A 4783-nucleotide genomic window follows, 5' to 3' on the forward strand; every position below is an offset into this window, starting at 1 on the left:
AAAAAAAAAAAAAAGAAAAGAAAAAGAAAAAGAAAATTGCCGAGCTCAGGAGTTCAAGACCAGCCAGGCCAACGTGATGAAATCCTGTCTCTACTAAAAATACAAAAAGCTGGCCAGGCATGATGGCGCACGCCTGGAGTCCTAGCTACTCGGGAGGCTGAGGCATGAGGATCGCTGGAGCCTGGGAGGTGGAGGTTGCAGTGAGCTGAGATCACACCACTGCACTCCAGCCTGGACCATGGAGCAAGACTATCTCAAAGCAACCACAACGAAAGAAAGGTCAGAAGCGCTGTGGCTATGACTAGTGCCAAGTTGCTGGCCGGTGTTTTAATAAAACCAGGCATCTGGATTGTTCTCTGAGGGACACGTTCGTCACACAAACACTGTACTTCCTGGAATGGATACTTGTATTTATCTAGTACCGAGTTATATGCACCAAATTATAAAAGACTATTCCATAATATTTTCTCACTGAAAGGGCTTTTAATATCTCTAGAATATATTTTTCCATTTTCCGTGGGACTCGAAAGTTAGGTAAGTTCTAAAAAATATACTAAAAAGTCACTGAAAAAAGTAGAAGATGAAGAGGACTCTGATGAGGAAAGCGATCATGACGAGTGAGTGAGCAGGAAGAGGCGCTCAAGGATGACCCTACTACAGTCAAAGACTATCAAGACCTGGAAAAAGCAGGGCAGTCTTTTCGGTACGATGGTGTGCTGAAGACAGGCCTCAATATTGGAAGAAATGAAATGGAAGATGTGTTCTACTAAGATGAACTCTGGCTGAATGGGGAAAAATCGTGGAAGAAAAGCAGAATGCTCTCAGTGGAAGAGGCACTGGATCTTCTCATTGGAGAGGACAGAGCAGCAGGAACAGAGACAGTGATGCAGAGTCTCCTGAAAAAAGCATTTGGAAACACCGCATGTTCTCACTCATAGTGGGAGTTGAACAATGGGAACACATGGACACAGGGAGGGGAACATCACACACCCAGGCCTGTCGGGGGTGGGGGCATGGGGAGGAATAGCATTAAGAGAAATACTTGATGTAGATGAGGGGTGAGGGGTGCAGCAAACCATCATGGCACATGTATACCCATGAAACAAACTGCACGTTCTGCACATGTATCCTGGAACTTAAAGTAGCAGTAATAAAAAGCATTTGAAGACTAAAAGTGAAAAAAGAGGAGTGGTGTCACAGCAGTGGAAAAACTTAGTTCCCCAGGAAGAGAAGGTCTAAATAAATGGATTGCTTTTCAGCAATAAAGCTGCTTTCCAGTGGTAGAGGGAGGGGTCAACTCCAAAGAAAGAAAAGAAAATTGCCATGTTCGAACTGCCCAGGAAACGGCTGTGTGGCAGGAACTGTGGGTGTCTACAGGGAGTGGAAGTGACCTCTAAGTGCTGAGGTGACCTCCAGCTGACAGCCAGTAAGAAGCCAGGGATCTCCTCTCAGTCCCACATCTGCAAGAAAATGAATTCTGTCAACGAGCTGAGCAAGGCTGGAGGCAGTTTCTTCCCAGCCTCTGGATGAGAACGAGGCCAAGGCAGCACCTTGACTGCAGGCTTGTGAGATCTCATAAGCTGCGCCCAGACTCCTGATTCATGGAACTGTCAGAATAGAAAGTCTGTTTTGGTTTTTGTTTTGAGATACAGTTTCGCTCTTGTTGCCCAGGCCGGAGGGCAATGGCACAATCTCGACTCTCTGCAACCTCCTCTCCCGGGTTCAAGTGATTCTCCTGCCTTAGCCTCCAAGTAGCTGGGTTACAGGCAGGCATCACCACGCCCAGCTAGTTTTGTATTTTTAGTAGAGACGGGGTTTCTCCATGTTGGTCTCGCTGGTCTCGAACTCCCAATCTCAGGTAATCCACCCACCTCAGCCTTCCAAAGTGCTGGGATTACAGGCATGAGCCACTGTGCCCAGACATGTGTTGTTTCAAGATATAGAGTTTGGGGCACTGTGTTATGTGCCAATAGAAACTTCATCGACATCTCTTAGGAACTGGAGCAGCTGGGCTGAAGCTCAGGAGAGGGTCAGGTCAGATGCAGCCGTGTGTCCATCAAATGAGGGCTGATGCTGGAGCATGACAGTCCAGGATTGAGCCCCAGCACCTCCTAGCTGTGTGACTGGAACACTTCAGTTTCTTCATTGACAGAGTGGAGGAAATAATAGTACCCATTGCTTATGATTGTTACTGATGATGAAATTAGCAACTACTTAGCCCTTAAAGCGATACCTGCTCCAGAGCAGCAGGGAGTAAGCAGGACAGGGGCAGAGGGTGGTGCTCAAGTTCTCAAAGGCAGAATGTGCTGAGAAAGGTAAAAAAGCGAATGACAGGACAAAGCCAACACCAAGGGAGGGATAAAGATGGGCTGGAGAAAACTGAAGAAGTGTCAGATGGAAGGTGCCCAGGAGGATGAGCAGATTCAGTCCAGGGTCTCACTCATCAAACCACCAGAATGTCGATAGAGATGTTAAGCAAGATCAAGAAAAAGTGGGGCCAGGCAAAGTCATCAGATGAAAGTGCAGTAAAAAAAGGCCGGCATGATGGCTCACGCCTGTAATCCCAGCACTTTGGGAGGCCAAGGTGGGCAGATCACCTGAGGTCAGGAGTTTGATACCAGCCTGATCAACACGGTGAAACTCCATGTCTACAAAAATACAGAAATTGCTGGGCATGGTAGTGCACGCCTGTAGTCCCAGCTACTCAGGAGGCTGAGGCAGGAGAATCACTTGAACCCAGGAAGTGGAGGTTGCAGTGAGATTGCGCCACTGCACTCCAGCCTGGGCAACAGAGCAAGACTCAATCTCTAAATAAATAAATAAGTAAATAAATAAATGGTAAAAAAAATTTTTTTTAAAAGACGGGATTTCACCATGTTGGTCAGGCTGGTCTTGAACTCCCGACCTCAGGTGATCCACCCGCCTTGGCCTCCAAAGTGCTTGGATTACAGGCGTGAGCCACCATGCCTGGCATAAATGGTAAAATCAAAAGAAAGTACAATAAAATGAATATATTTCCCTGGGTTAAAAAGGAAATGACCAAAAATGGGGGAAAAATAAATGTGCTACCAAGACCGACATGACCTGGCCTGCTTGACCACACTGAACCTTCTATACTCTCCTTCTTGCTCAGCCTGGTCCAGGCACACTGGCCACATTTCTGTGGCTCCCACTCCAGCACGAGCTGTTACGACCTTTTCCCAGAATGCTCTTCCTCCATAGCCACATTTCCTTCCATTGTTTGCCCAAAGACTTTCCCATAAATGACTACCTGGACCAATGTATTGTTAATTGCCCTCCAGTTACCTCATGCACTGCGGTACTTTGATCCAGCCTATTTATCACCTTCTGTCATGCTATAAGATTTACTATTTGTTATGTTGATTGTTTTTCTGTCTCCCCTGCTAGAATGCAAGCTCCATAACGACCGATTTCTGTCTATATTTTTTACAGATAAACTCAAAGAGTTTAGAACAATACATAGCACAGAACAAGTGCTCAGGAAAATATTTACTGAATGGTTCAAGACAATCACTAAGCAATGAGATCGGTCTACATGTATTACTTAGCAAGATGCCCGTGAGACCTCATAAGGTTAAAAATTTCAAGAGCATGTCAAAAGACAACATGTACTATGATCCTTTTTATGTATGTCTAAAACAAAAACTTTCCTTTCCAAGCAGTCCATTCCTGAAGGCTTAACATGAGCCAGAGCAAGGCAGGCACTCACATAGGAAGAGGAGGCCATGGTGTCATTGAGTAGGGTGTCCAACCTGACCCAGCAGGGTGGGGAAGGGGCCATCTGAAACAGCAGCCCAACATGCATGTCCAAGCCAAGCACGACAAGGAGGGCACCCACATGGGAGGAGGTACAGTCAGGAAGGAGAGATTGGTTACATACATGCCAATTGACCAAATAAGTAAAGTTATGATGGATAATGAGCACCAGAGTTTTGCTTATTGGAGAAGCCATTTAAATGTGGAAAGGGAGAAAACTAGAATGAACCTTGTGGAGTTGAATGAGAATTGAAGGCATCAGTGTGAACTCACGTGTGTAAAGATGTAACTAATCCCTTTTTGAGCAACTTGGGACAGTGACTCCCCAATAAGCAATGAGCACACCTTAAATCCAGATTTTGGGTTCTACATCCCAGTGTCCACTAAAAAAAACCATGACTCCTTAGAGAAATGGCTGGTTCCCCTGCTGGGGTAAGGAAGGTATAAGATGAGCCTAGAGTCTGGGCACAGTGAGTGGCTCACGTCTGTAATCCCAGCACTTTGGGAGGCTGGGGCAGGTAGATCACCCAAGGTCAGGAGTTTGAGACCAGCCTGACCAACATGGTGAAACCCCGTCTCTACTAAAAATACAAAATCAGCTGGGCATGGTGGTACACGCCTGTGATCTCTGATACTCAGGTGGCTGAGGCAGGAGAACTGCTTGAACCCAGGAGGCAGAGGTTGCAGTGAGTTGAGATGGCACCATTGCACTCCAGCCTGAAACACTCCAGGCAACAAGAGTGAAACTCCGCCTCAAAAAAAAAAAAAAAGATGAACCTACAACATAGGCTAGAAAGTAAGGAAGTATTTACTCAAAGAATGATAGCACAGAGAAACCAGCTCCTCTCAGCCAGAAGAGTGGCAAAATGAGTATCAAAGTAATGAGAGCAGTGGAATATAGGCCACTGAATAAGGCACAGCAAACTACTAGTTAATAGCAGGACAGCTCAAAATCTGGACCACCAGATGGGAAACACTAGAACACGGCAATTCTGTGACGCTGCTG

The 4783-nt window shown here is 46.1% G+C and overlaps 1 pseudogene; it reads left to right on the plus strand.

Moving 5' to 3' along the window:
- The window catches only part of LOC108295120, a 1922-nt pseudogene extending 683 nt beyond the window's left edge, over positions 1-1239 (plus strand).
- The last annotated feature ends 3544 nt before the right edge of the window (positions 1240-4783 follow it).

This window comes from Cebus imitator, unplaced genomic scaffold (genome assembly GCF_001604975.1).
Source record: "Cebus imitator isolate Cc_AM_T3 unplaced genomic scaffold, Cebus_imitator-1.0 Scaffold621, whole genome shotgun sequence".
NCBI lineage: Eukaryota > Metazoa > Chordata > Mammalia > Primates > Cebidae > Cebus > Cebus imitator.